Genomic DNA, 14,538 nt, shown 5'->3' with positions numbered 1-14,538 from the left:
GAAAAAATTTGGAAAGACCACAAATACATGGAAGTTGAACAATATGCTACTAAACAATGAATGGGTCAACCAGGAAATCAAAGAAGAAATTAAAGAAATACATGGAAACAAATGAAAACAAAAACAAAATGGTCCAAAACCTTTGGGATGCAGCAAAAGGGGTCATAAGAGGGAAGTATATAGCAATACAGGCCTACCTCAAGATGCAAGAAAAATCTCAAATAAATAATCTAACCTTACACCTAAAGGAGCTAGAAAAAGAACAACAGGGGCACCTGGCTGGCTCATTTGGTGAAGCATGAAACTTTTGATCTCGGATTTGTGGGTTCAAGCCCCACATTGGGTGTAGAGATTACTTAAAAATAAAATCTTAAAAATAAAAAAAAGAACATCAAATGAAGCCTAAAGCCAGCAGAAGAAGGGAAACGATAAAGATTAGAGCAAGCAGAAATAAATGATATAAAAACTTAAAAAAAACAAACCAAAAACATTAGAACAGATCAATGAAACCAGGAGCTGGTTCTTTGAAAAAATTAATAAAATTGATAAACCCCTAGCCAGACTTATCAAAAAGAAAAGAGAAAGAACCCAAATTAATAAAATTACAAATGAAAAAGGAGAAATAACAACCAATACCACAGAAATACAAACAATTATGAGAGTATTATAAAAAATTATATGCGAACAAATTTGACAACCTGGAAGAAATGGGTAAATTCTTAGAAACATATAAACTACAAAAATTGAAACAGGTAGAAATAGAAAATTTGAACAGACCGATAACAAGCAAAGAAATTGAATCAGTAATCAAAAATCTCCCAACCAACAAAAGTCCAGGGCCAGATGGCTTCACAGGTGAATCCTACCAAACATTTAAAATATTCTTTTCAAACTACTCCAAAAAATAGAAATGGAAGGAAAATTCATTCTTTGGGGACACCTGGGTGGCTCAGTCAGTTAAACATCTACCTTTGGCGCAGGTCATGACCCCAGGGTTCTGGGATCAAGTCCCGAATCAGGCTCCTTGCTTGGCCGGCAGCCTGCTTCTCCTTCTGCCTGCTCCTCCCCCTGCTTCTGCTCTCTCTCTCTTTCTCTGACAAATAAATAAATAAAATCTTTAAAAAAAGAAATTCATTCTATGATGCCAGCATTACCCAGACAAAGATACAACACCAAAGAACCCACTGAAAAAGACAAGTACAGGCCAACATCCCTGATGAACATGGATGCAAAAATTCTCAATAAAATACTAACAAATTGAAATCTACAGTATATTAAAAGAGTCATTCACCATGATCAAGTGGGATTTATTCCTGGGCTGCAGGGGTGGTTCAGTATTTGCAAATCAATCAATGTGATATGCCACATTAATAAAAGAAAGATTAAGAACCATATAATCCTTTCAATCCATGCAGAAAAAGCATTTGACAAAGTGCAACATCCATTCATGATAAAAACCCTCAAGAAAGTAGGGTTAGAAGAACATAGCTCAACATAGTAAGGGCCATATAAAAAAAAACCCACGGCCAGTATCATGTTCAATGAGGAAAAACTGAGAGCTTTTACTCTACATTCAGGCACAACACAGGGATGTCCACTCTCACCACTGTTATTTAACTTAGTAGTGGAAATCCCAGCCACAGCAATCAGACAACAAAACGAATAAAAGGCATCTAAATCAACAAGGAAGAAGTCAAACTTCCACTATTTGCAGATCATATGATATTGTACATAGATAACCCAAAAGATTCCACCAAAAATTGCTAGAACTGATACATAATTCAATACAATCACAGGATTAAAAATAAACCTATAGAAATCTGTTACATTTCTATACACCAATAATGAAGCAGCAGAAAGAGAAATAAAGGAATCAGTCCCATTTACAATTGCACCAAAAAAAACCATAAGATGCCTAGGAATAAATCTAACCAAAGAGGTAAAATACCTGTACTCTGAAAACTATAAAACACTGATGAAAGAAATTGAAGACCACACAAAGAAATAGAAAAACATTCCATGCTGATGGATTGGAAGAACAAGTATTGTTAAAATGTCTATATTACCCAAAGCAATCTACACATTTAATGTAGCCCCTACCAAAATACCAACATTTTTCACAGAGCTAGAACAAACAATCCTAAAATTTGTATGGAACCACAAAAGACCCCGAGTAGCCAAAGGAATGTTGAAAAAGAAAAGCAAAGCTGGAGGCATCACAATTCCAGACTTCATATTATATTGCAAAGCTCTAGAGTTCAAGACAGTATGGTACTGGCACAAAATAGACACACAGATCAATGGAACAGAATAGAAAAATCCAGAAATGAACCCAAAACTATATGGACAATTAATATTTGACAAAGCAGGAAAGAATATTCAATGGAAAAAAGACAGTGTTCAACAAATGGTGTTGGGAAAAGCGGACAGCAACATGCAAAAGAATGAAACTGGACCGCTTTCTTACACCACACACAAAAATAAATTCAAAAGGAATGAAAGACTTGAATGTGAGACAGGAAACCATCAAAATCCTAGAGGAGAACCCAGGCAGTAACCTCTTTGACATTGGCCATAGTAACTTCTTAGTAGATATGTCTGTCTCCCAAGGCAAAGGGAAAAAAAGCAAAAATAAACTTTTGGGACTTTATCAAAATAAACAGCTTCTGCACAGTGAAGGAAACAAAACTAAAAGGCAGCCTACAGAATGGGGGAAGATATTTGCAAATGACATATCTGATAAAGGGTTAGTATCCAAAATATATAAAGAACTTACAAAACTCAACACCCAGAAAACAAATAATCCAGTTAAAAAATGGGCAGAAGACATGAGTAGATGTTTTTCCAAAGAAGACATCCAGATGGCCAATAGACACATGAAAAGCTGCTCAACATCACTCATCCTCAGGGAAATGTGAATCAAAACTACAATGAGATATCACCTCACACAAGTCAGAATGGCTAAAATTACAACACTGAAAACAACTGGTGTTGGCCAGGATGTGGAGAAAGGGGAACCCTCTTGCAACAGGTGGGAATGCAAACTGGGGCAACCACTCTGGAGAATGGTATGGAGGCTCTTCAAAAAGTTAAAAATAGAACTACTTTATGATCCAGCAATTACACTACTGGGTATTTACCCACAAGATACAAAAATACTGATTCCAAGGGATACACGCACCTGATGACTACAGCAGCATTATCAACAATGGCCAAATTATGGAAAGAACCCAAATGTCCATCGACTGATGATTGGATAAAGAAGATGTCATATATTGGGGAGCCTGGGTGGCTCCGTCGGTTGAGCATCTGACTCTTGATTTCGGCTCAGGTCATGATCTTGGGGTCTTGAGTTCAAGCCCTGCATCAGGCTCCACACGGAGCATGGAGCCTGCTTAGGATTTCCTCTCTCCCTCTCCCTCTTCCCTTCCTCATGTGCTCTATCTCTCTCTGTCTGGGAAAAAAAAAAAAAAAGATGTGGGGTGTGTGTGTGTATGTGTGTGTGTATGTGTGTGTGTGTGTGTGTGTGTGTGTGTGTGTGTATACAATAGAATATTACTCAGCCATGAAAAAGAATGGAATCTTGCCATTTGCAGTGATGTGGATGGAGCTAGGGAGCACTGTGTTGAGCAAAATAAGTCAGTCTGAGAAAGACAAATACCATGATTTCACTCATGTGTGGCATTTAAGAAACAAAACAAACAAACACAGAGGGGAGCAATAAAAGAGAGGTAAACCAAAAAACAGACTCTTAACTATAGAGAACAAACTGATGGTTACCAGTGGGGAGGTGGGTAGGGGATGGGTGAAATAGGTGATGGGGATTAAGGAGGGCACTTGTGACGAGCACCAGGCATTGTACGTGTTGAATCACTAAATGCTACACCCAAAACTAAATTCACCCTGTATGATCACTAACTGGAATTTAAATAAACACTTAGGAAGAAAAAAATAGCATTGTCTCAATGTACGGTTTCTGATTTTGATCATTATACTGTTAGTTGTGGAAGAGAATATCCTTGTTTTTAGGAAAGAAACAATTAGGACTTAGGGATTCCTAGAGTAGCATGTGTACAACTCAGAAAAAAACCAATACGGATGAATGGGTGGATGGATGGAAGGATGGATGGCTGGAACGAATGTGGTAAAATGTTAACATTTGGGGAACTTGGGTAAAGGATATATGGGAACTTTTGTATTATTATTGATATTTTTCTGTCAGTCTGAAATTATTTCAAAATAAGAATTTGAAAGAGGGAAGGCAGCTTTATAAAGAAAAGTCGAGTTGACTGATTTATGAAGACAAGGTAAAAATATACAGAAATCAGGGAAAACTATGCAGTAAGCAATTCCAAGACAGAGCATATGGTGGGACTGAGCCTGGAGAGAGCATGTGGGCTGAAGGTGCATGGCTGACCCAGCCGCAGGGTGCACTTCGCATTCAGCTGCTATCACCTGGTGGCACGCAGTGTGGGCCGATGCTACTTCTGCTCTCAGAGATAGCATTACCTGGTTTACCAATTGCATACGGGATAATTTGCCTTAAAGAAACAGACCCGTAGCAGAATAGGTTGGATTTTTATTCCCATTTCACAGACTGAAAACAGGCTTAGAGAAGATGAGAAACTTAGCTGAGGCCACATTGCTGATAGATAACTAAGGTCATTGTGGCCAAGATGCCAAGCTGCTCACCGAAGACCCATGCTTCCTGTCCGCGGTGTGGAGCTGCTCCTGGGAAGCAGCTGCCTCTCTGGAAACTGCCTCAGCCAGGTTCCTCTGCACGTCCGTGGAGCCCTGTGACTAAGTGCTCTCTAACGATGTGGAACAGCGATGCACACTTCTGCCAGAACTGGCCCGTTTAAGAACTCCTTTGAAGGGCACCTGGGTGGCTCTGTTGGTTGAGCGACTGCCTTCAGCTCGGGTCATGATCCTGGGGTCCTGGGATCGAGTCCCACGTCGGGCTCCTTGCTCAGTGGGGAGTCTGCTTCTCCCTCTGCCTCTGCCTGCCGCTCCCCCTGCTTGTGCTCTGTCAAATAAATAAATAAAATCTTAATTTAAAAAAAAACAACTCCTTCATGATCCTCCACATACTCTCTTTTGTAATCTGCTGGAGAGAAGTCCAAGGACCTAGAAGGGGGTGGGAGCCGTGATGCAGGAGGACCATGGGGCCCTGATGACTATGTACGTGAAAAGCTGTCTCACCGGGAACGTCAGACCGTGGAGTGAGTGACAAACGAGTCATTACTGGAAAGCCTCAGAAACTGAGATTTATCAGCAACAACCACTAATACCACTTTAACTAAATCACTGGTATTGGTCTTTGAGGCTGTGTCAGATGGACCCCAAGGTCCATGCCTTGAGCTACAATCCTGCACTGTCTTCAACAATAAAAACCCCAAGAAAAGTTGTGAGAAGTCTGATTCACTTAGGCATTGAGATTGTGGAGTAACTGCTTCCACATTCCCCCCTATACTTACTTACCTGTACTCTGCACGTGTATACATTGTCTGCCATTCTCTATGGCCTGGGAGTGGGAACTGGAGGCCACTCTGCCTCAACAGTGACTTCATCAAGGACTCTTTGGTCCTTGGTCACAGGCTCAAGCTTAACCCTTAGACTCCTGTTTCACACCATCTTTGGACATTCTGGACAAGAACCCATGGAGAAGGTGCTCTGAGACACTCAAGCTCCTGCTGTCTTGTCATCCTACCCCTACAAGCAACTATTCAGCAATTCCAGTATAATGACATTTCTTGAGACACATTTATGAACCATTCTCTACAAATCAGCTCGTTCAGATGCCATAATGGGGGAGATAAGCCTGTTCAGTGCATTTTACTCAATAAACTATAGTTGAGAGGTTTTCCTTTTGCAGATATCTTACATCATTAAAGACCTCTGACTTTGACCTAGTTACTGAGTCAAAAGTAAAACCTAGATCTTGATAATGAGAATTACTGTAACATATCATTTCCAGCAAATCCATTTTCCCCACGGTTTTCTTGTTCAGAAATTTGTATTAACTCTGGCATTCCAAGAATTGGAAGCCATACACGGTGGTGGGAAAGGCATCAGCAATCTAATCTTGATTTTGTTCTCAACAGTGACGTGACCTTGGGAAACTCATTTACGCTGCAAACTCGTAATCTGTAGAAGGAGACTAAATAAGTTCTCTCTAATGTTGTACGGAAGATGAAACGAGAGACTCTGATAAGTCGTAAAGCATACCATTTTGACCTGGGCCCAATACAGTGTAAATCTCTTTTGGTGGCCATGTGTAAATCTCTTTTGGTGGCCATGCCCATCACTGTTCATGGTACAGGGTAGATTAGAAAATGTTTGACTAAATAAAAATAGCAATTTACAGAGTGTTTTCAGAGTTGATGACTGGTGTTCTAAATGTTTAAGTGCCTAGCTTCTCTGGCTGTGATAATATTAGTAAGGAGCCAGCTACATCATTTGTAAAGCCCGGTGCAAAATGGAAATGCACGCAGGGTCCCTTGTTCGAAAATTATTAAAAATTTTAAGATAGCAACATGTAACTAAGTGAAGATGCTTTTAAGTGTGGGGCCGGGGTCACTGAAAAGATTCCAGACCCCTAGAGGGGGCTCTGAATGTAATTAAGAAAATAGACTCTGGAGCTAGATTCCTTGTGTTCAAATCCTAGCTGTCCTGTTTTTTAGATACATGATCTTGTGCAAGTGACTGAACCACTCTGCCTCAGTTTCCCCATCTGGTAAAGGAAGGTAATTAGAATATCCAACTCAAAAGGTTATTGTCAGGTTAAATGAATTATTTTCAAAAATGATTAAAATTGGCACACTGAGAGCACTTAATTACTGGTAACAATTATTAGCATTATTTTTATTTTTGTACTGAGCCCTGTGAGATAAGTGTTATTATTATTCCACAGGAAGCTAAGGGCCATATGTATCTTGTGCACTAATGTGTACCCAGGACTTAGCAAAGATCCTGGTGCTTTTGCTGCCTGAAGCCACTGAATATTAAAGTTGCTCTCAGACAGATAAAGGCAACTCACTTTACTTTAATACACTGGTATTGGTACTTGAAGCTGCATCAGACAGACTCAAAGGTGCATTCTCTAAGCTAATATGCTATACTCCTTCCAGCATTAAAAACATGGGATGCCTGGGTGGCTCAGTCTGTTAACCGTCTGCCTTCTGCTCGGGTCATACTCTCAGGGTACTGGGATCGTGATGCACATGAGGCTCCTTGCTCAGCGGGGAGCCTGCTTCTCCCCTCCCTGCTTTTCCCTCTCCCTACAGCTCCCACTACTGTGCTCTCTCTCTCTGACAAATAAAAATCTTGCCAGTGGTTTGTCAATCTTATCCAAAAGAATAGAGAAAGGACCCAAATTAATAAAATTATGAATGAAAAGGGAGAGGTCACAACCAACACCAATGAAATAGGAAGGATTATTAGAAACTTTTATCAACAGCTTTATGCCAATAAATTAAGCAATCTGGAAGAGATGGAGGCCTTCCTGGAAACCTATAAACTACCAAGACTGAAACAGGAAGAAATTGATTTTTTAAACAGACCAATTAATTATGAAGAGATTGAAAGAGTGATTAAAAACCTTCCAAAAAACAAAACGCCAGGGCCTGATGGATTTCCCAGGGAATTCTACCAAACATTCAAAGAAGAAATAATACCTATTCTCCTAAAGCTATTTCAAAAAACAGAAACAGAAGGAAAACTACCAAACTCATTCTATGAGGCCAATATTACCTTGATCCCCAAACCAGGCAAAGACCCCATCAAAAAGGAGAATTACAGACCGATTTCCCTGATGAATATGGACGCCAAAATTCTCAACAAGATCCTTGCTAATAGAATACAACAGTACATTAAAAGGATTATCCATCATGACCAAGTGGGATTCATCCCTGGGATGCAAGGGTGGTTCAACATTCGCAAATCTATCAGTGTGATAGATTATATCAACAAGAAAAAAGCCAAAAATCATATGATCGTCTCAATAGATGCAGAAAAAGCATTTGACAAAATACAGCATCCTTTCCTGATTAAAACCCTTCAGAGTGTAGAGATAGAGGGTACATTCCTCAATCTCATAAAAACCATCTATGAAAAGCCTACAGCAAATATCATTCTCAATGGGGAAAAGCTGGAAGCCTTTCCCTTAAGATCAGGAACACAACAAGGATGCCCACTCTCGCCACTATTATTCAACATAGTACTAGAAGTCCTTGCAACAGCAATCAGACAACAAAAAGGGATAAAAGGTATCCAAACTGGCAAAGAAGTCAAACTGTCTCTCTTCGCAGATGACATGATACTCTATATGGAAAACCCAAAAGAATCCACTCCCAAACTACTAGAAGTTATAGAGCAATTCAGTAATGTGGCGGGATACAAAATCAATGCTCAGAAATCAGTTGCATTTCTATACACGAACAATTAGACTGAAGAAAGAGAAATTAGGGAATCCATCCCATTTACAATAGCACCAAAAATCATACGTTATCTTGGAATTAACTTAACCAGAGACATAAAGGATCTATATTCTAGAAACTACAAATCACTCTTGAAAGACATTGAAGAAGACACAAAAAGATGGAAAAATATTCCATGCTCATGGATCAGAAGAATTAACATAGTTAAAATGTCCATGCTACCAAGAGCAATCTACACTTTCAATGCTATCCCGATCAAAATACCAATGACATTTTTCAAAGAACTAGAACAAATAGTCCTTAAATTTGTGTGGAACCAGAAAAGGCCCCGAATTTCCAAGGAATTGTTGAAAAGGAAAAACAAAGCTGGGGGCATCACAATGCCGGATTTCGAGCTGTACTACAAAGCTGTGATCACAAAGACAGCATGGTACTGGCACAAAAACAGACACATAGACCAATGGAACAGAATAGAGAACCCAGAAATGGACCCTCGGCTCTTTGGGCAACTAATCTTTGATAAAGTAGGAAAAAAACATCCAGTGGAAAAAAAACAGTCTCTTCAATAAATGGTGCTGGGAAAATTGGACAGCTACATGCAAAAGAATGAAACTTGACCACTCTCTCACACCATACACAAAGATAAACCCTAAATGGATGAAAGACCTCGATGTGAGACAGGAATCCATCAAAATCCTAGAGGAGGGCATAGGCAGCAACCTATATGACATTGACCACAGCAACTTTTTCATGACACATCTCCAAAGGCAAGAGAAACAAAAGATAAAATGAACTTGTGGGACTTCATCAAGATAAAAAGCTTCTGCACAGCCAAGGAAACAGTCAAAAAAACTAAGAGGCAGCCCACGGAATGGGAGAATATATTTGCAAATGACACTACAGATAAAAGACTGGTATCCAAGATCTACAAAGAACTTCTCAAACTCAATACACAAGAAACAAATAAACACATCATAAAATGGGCAGAAGATATGAACAGACACTTTTCCAATGAAGACATACAAATGGCTAACAGACACATGAAAAAATGTTCAACATCATTAGCCATCAGGGAAATTCAAATCAAAACCACACTAAGATACCACCTTATGCCAGTTAGAATGGCAAAAATTGACAAGGCAAGAAACAACAATTGTTGGAGAGGATGTGGAGAAAGGGGATCCCTCCTACATTGTTGGTGGGAATGCAAGTTGGTATAGCCACTCTGGAAAACAGTGTGGAGGTCCCTTAAAAAGTTAAAAATTGAGCTACCCTATGACCCAGCCATTGCACTACTGGGTATTTACCCCAAAGATACAGACATAGTGAAGAGAAGGGCCATATGCACCCCAATGTTTATAGCAGCATTGTCCACAATAGCTAAATCGTGGAAGGAGCCGAGATGCCCTACAACAGATGACTGGATTAAGAAGATGTGGTCCATATATACAATGGAATATTACTCAGCTATCAGAAAGAACGAGTTCTCAACATTTGCTGCAACATGGACCGCACTGGAGGAGATAATGCTAAGTGAAATAAGTCAATCAGAGAAAGACAATTATCATATGGTTTCTCTCATCTATGGAACATAAGAACTAGGAAGATCAGTAGGAGAAGAAAGGGATAAAGAAAGGAGGGTAATCAGAAGGGGGAATGAAGCATGAGAGACTATGGACTCTGAGAAACAAACTGAGGGCTTCAGAGGGGAGGGGGGTTGGGGAATGGGATAGGGTGGTGATGGGTAGTAAGGAGGGCACGTATTGCATGGTGCACTGGGTGTTATGCGCAACTGATGAATCATCGAACTTTACGTTAAAAACCAGGGATGTACTGTATGGTAACCAACATAATATAATAAAAAAATATTATTATAATAATAAAAAATAAAAAATAAATGAAATCTTAAGAAAAACCCATAGTAAAAGGTTTTGGGGGGGAAACATATGTGAATCACTTAAACAGGATAATATAGCACCAGGTTTCACATTTAACTTAAATAGACTATCCCTGGAAGATTTAAAGTACAGATTGGCCAAGTCAGAGTTGAACCTGGCTGTCTCAGGGTTTATCATAATGTTTCTACTTTGTTACACAGCCTCCCATACACATTGTCTCCCCTCTGTTGCTTTGCCAGGCTGGGGGCTTGTTGAACTGAGCAGAGTTTAGGGCATAGAGAGAAGCCCAGTTTCTAGCCTCTTTCCCACCTCCACCACATTTAGCTCCATCCGACCATTAGCAGATATGGAACGTACATACTAATTTTGGAATGTGGTTAAAAAAATAAAGAACACTTACTGCTTGCTCTTGTTTGAACAGCTCAATTGTTGGAGTCATTGAATCTATTTGATACAAATATCTAACCATTTTAAACTAGCCACCTTGATGAAGAATCAAATCATAGTTTTGGAAAGGAGCAGCACAATGTGTGTAAGTCACGATCCCAGTGGAATTTTCCACTGGAAAAGATCCGTTTCCATTTTATTTATAGAGTGCATGTTCTGGAAACTTCTCTGACCCTGTAACAGAGATGGCAGCTCCCATAGCTTTGTCCATAAAGTTACCAGTGTAGCATAATAATAGCTACATGGCATTTATAGAGTTTGATTTCTGCTGTGACACTTCTCTCTAGTTTTATAAGTAGAGAGAATATCAGGATGTCAAGTTTCTTGGTTTTACCAGTATGATAAAATTTGACAGGATTATAAAATTAGTCCTAGATTATTAAATTTAATTTATACTATTATTTTATATTAATCTATGAAAGTATTCCTGTGTTGGGCTACTTTTTCAAAAATTTTTATTTATTTATTTTCTTAATTCCAGTAAAGTTAACATACCGTGTTATACTAGTTTCAGGTGTAGAGTGTAGTGAGTCAACGATTCAACAATTCTACACATTACTCAGTGCTCATCATGTTACGTGTGCTCTTAATCCTTTTCACCTATTTCACCCATCCCCCCACCCACCTTGCCTCTGGTGACCACCAATTTGCTCTCCATAGTTTAGAGTCTGAGTTTTCTTTTTGTTTGTCTCTTTTTTAATTGTTTGTTTTATTTCTTAAATTCCACATATGACTGAAATCATACCATATTTGTCTCTCTCTTAGTTCACTTAGCATTATACTCTCTAGATCAATCCATGTTGTTGCAAATGGCAAGATTTTGTTCTCTCTTTATGGCTGAGTAATATTCCAGTGTGTGTGTGTGTGTGTGTGTGTGTGTGTGTGTGTGTGTGTATGTGTGTATGTCTTGTTCCTGATCTTAGTGGAAAAGCTCTCAATTTCTCACAAAACAACTTGAAGATGACAGAAGCAAATGGAAAGATATCCCATCCTCACCAACTGGGAAAACAAATATTGTTAAAATGTCTGTGTTATGCAAATAAATCTAGAGATTTAATTCAATCTCAATCAAAATACTAACAGCATTTGTCACAGAACTAGAACAAATAATCCTAAGATGTGTGTGGAACCACAAAAGACCCTGCATAGCCAAAGCAATCTTGAAAAAGAACAAAAGTGGAAGTTTCACAATGAGTGAGCATGATATTAGCTGTGGGTTTTTCATATAAAGCCTTTATTATGTTGAGGTATGTTCTCTCTAAACATACTTTGTTGAGGATTTTTATCATGAATGGATGTTGTACTTTGTCCGATGGTTTTTCTGCATCTCCTGAAATGATCATATGGTTTTTATCCTTTCTCTTATTTTTTTAAAGATTTTATTTATTTATTTGACAGAGAGAGAGCACAAGCAGGGGGAGCGGGAGTGGGAAAAGCAGGCTCCCCGCTGAGCAGGGAGCCTGATGCGGGACTCAATCCCAGGACCCTGGGATCATGACCTGAGCTGAAGGTAGATGATTTAACTGACTGAGCCACCCAGGCACCCTTATCCTTTCTCTTATTTACATGATGTATCATGTTGATTGATTTGCAAATATTGAACCACACTTGCATCCTGGGAATAAATTCCACTTGCTCGTGGTGAATGGTATTTTTAATGTATTGTTGGATTTGGTTTGCTAATATTTTGTTGAGGATTTTTGCATCTATGCTCATCAGAGGTATTGGCCTGTAGTCTTCTCTTTTTTTGTAGTGTCTTTATCTGGTTTTGGTATCAGGGTAATGCAAGCCTCACAGAATGAACTTGGAAGTTCTCCTTCCTTTTCTATTTTTTGGAATAGTTTGAGAAGAATAGATATTAATGCTTCTTTAAATGTTTGGTAGAATTCATCTGTGAAGCCAGCTGGTCCTGGACTTTTGTTTGTTGGGAGTTTTTTTTTTATTACGGATTCAATTTCAGTAATTCAGTCTGTTCAAATTTTCTGTTTCTTCCTGCTTCAGTTTTGGTAGCTTATATGTTTCTAGGAACTTATCCATTTCTTCCAGGTTGTCCAATTTGTTGGCATATAATTTTTCACAATATTCTCTTACAATCCTTTGTATTTCTGTGGTGTTGGTTGTTATCTCCTCTTTCATTTCTGAATTTATTTATATCTTCTTTCTCTCTCTCTTCTTTGTTTTTATTTTTTTTTTGATGAGTCTGGCCTAAGGTTCATCAATTTTGTTAATCTTTTCAAAGAAGCAGCTCCTGGTTTCATTAATCTGCTCTATTGTTTTTTAGTTTCTGTTTCATTCATTTCTAATCTTTTTATTTCCTTCTTTCTACTGGCTTTGGGTTTTGATCTTTTTTTCTAACTCCTCTAACTCTGTTGTTAATTTGAGATTTTTCTTGCTTCTTAAGGTAGGCCTGTATTGCTATCAACTTCCCTCTTACAACTGCTTTTGCTGCATCCCAAAGATTTTAGACCTTTTTTTTTTTCATTTTCCTTTGTCTCTATGTATTTTTTTTTCTCTGATATCTTGGTTGACTTATTATTGTTTAGTAGAATGTTATTTAACCTCCATGTATTTGTGCTCTTTCCAGATTTTTTTCTTGTGGTTGATTTCTCATTTCATAATATTGTGGTCAGAAAAGATGTATGGTATGACTTCAGTCTTTTTGAATTGGTTGAGACTTGTTTTGTGATCTATTCTGGAGAATGTTCCATGTGCATTTTAAAATACATTCTGCTGTTTTAGGATGGAAGGTCTGAATACATCTGTTGGATCCATCTGGTCCAATGGGTCATTCAAAGCCACTGTTTCCTTGTTGATTTTTTTCTTTTTTTTTTTAATATTTCATTTATTTATTTCAGAGAGAGAGAGAGGGAACACAAGCAGGGGGAGTGGGAGAGGGAGAAGCAGGTTTCCTGCTGAGCAGGGAGCCCAATGCGGGGCTCGCTCCCAGGACACCGGGATCATGACCTGAACTGAAGGCAGATGCTTAACGACTGAGCCACCCAGGTGCCCCTCCTTGTTGATTTTCTGTTTGGATGATCTATACATTGGGGTAACTGGGGTGTTAAAGTCCTCTACTATTATTGTATTCATTACATGTATTCCTCCTTTATGTTTGTTATTACTGCTCTATGCCCTTGGGTACTCCCATGTTGGGTACATAATATTTAAAACTGTTGTATCTTCTTGTTGAATTGTTTCCTTTATGATTATGTAGTGTTCTTCTTTGTCTCTTGTTACAGTCTTTGTTTTAAAGTCTATTTTGTTCAATGTAAGTGTTGCTACCCCAGCTTTCTTTTCACTTCCATTTGAATAAATGTTTTTCTATCCCTTCACTCTCAATCTGCATTTGTCTTTAGGTTTGAAAGGAGTCTCTTTTAGGCAGCATATTGATGGGTCTTGCATTTTTATCCATTCTGTCACTCTACGTCTTTTGACTGGAGTATGTATCTGTCTATGTTCAAAGTAATTATAGATAAATATGTACATATTGCCATTTTACTTGTTTTATGGTTGTTTTTGTAGTTCTTCTCTTGCTCTCTTCTCTTGTGGTTTGCTGTCCTTCTTTAGTCATGTGCTGAGATTCCTTTTCTTTACTTCTTGCATATCAATTACCAGTGTTTTGATTTGCGGTTGCCACTAGGTTCATATATAACAGCTTATGTGTATAACAGTCTATATTAAGTTGATGATTGATTAAGTTTGAACCCATCCTAGAAGTACTCGATTTTTGCTTTTCTCCCACCCACCATGGTTTT

At 38.6% G+C, this 14,538-nt stretch overlaps 1 long non-coding RNA gene across 1 annotated transcript in view; it reads right to left on the bottom strand.

The window, feature by feature from the left end:
* Window positions 1-4,266: 4,266 nt before the first annotated feature.
* LOC130543002 (uncharacterized) overlaps window positions 4,267-14,538 on the bottom strand; it is a 57,220-nt gene continuing 46,948 nt past the window's right edge. Inside the window, exon 3 of the long non-coding RNA XR_008957973.1 lies at window positions 4,267-5,026. This is a non-coding gene — a long non-coding RNA (uncharacterized LOC130543002). The remainder of the gene's footprint in view (window positions 5,027-14,538) is intronic.

Source organism: Ursus arctos, unplaced genomic scaffold (genome assembly GCF_023065955.2).
Source record: "Ursus arctos isolate Adak ecotype North America unplaced genomic scaffold, UrsArc2.0 scaffold_7, whole genome shotgun sequence".
NCBI classification, from domain to species: Eukaryota; Metazoa; Chordata; class Mammalia; order Carnivora; family Ursidae; genus Ursus; species Ursus arctos.
Note: the sequence above shows the minus strand (reverse complement) of the source record. Positions and strands in the feature narration are given on the sequence as shown.